Source organism: Gavialis gangeticus, unplaced genomic scaffold (assembly GCF_001723915.1).
Source record: "Gavialis gangeticus isolate Ggan-Ray unplaced genomic scaffold, GavGan_comp1, whole genome shotgun sequence".
Classification (NCBI taxonomy): Eukaryota; Metazoa; Chordata; order Crocodylia; family Gavialidae; genus Gavialis; species Gavialis gangeticus.
In genome coordinates this window covers 27000131-27000376 of record NW_017728993.1, presented here as the reverse complement: position 1 = coordinate 27000376, position 246 = coordinate 27000131, and positions in this window count along the sequence as shown.

Below are 246 nucleotides of genomic sequence, written 5' to 3'. Positions count from 1 at the left end.
CAGCGTGCTGAGGTCGGGGCTGCCGGGACTCCCGGCGCCGGGCCGGGCCGGCCTGGGCGGCCCCGGGGCACGCGGAGGGTTTTTTAAATAGCTTTAGTTTCTATTTTTTTAAGCCCCCCGGGGCAGGCGGGGGAGGGGGCACGAGCGCCCGTGCCCGGCTTGTGTCCTGTCGTCCCGGGAGCAATAAAGCTGCGCGACGAGCCGCCCGGTCTCTGCCTCCTGCTTGCCCGCGGCTGCCCCGCAGCA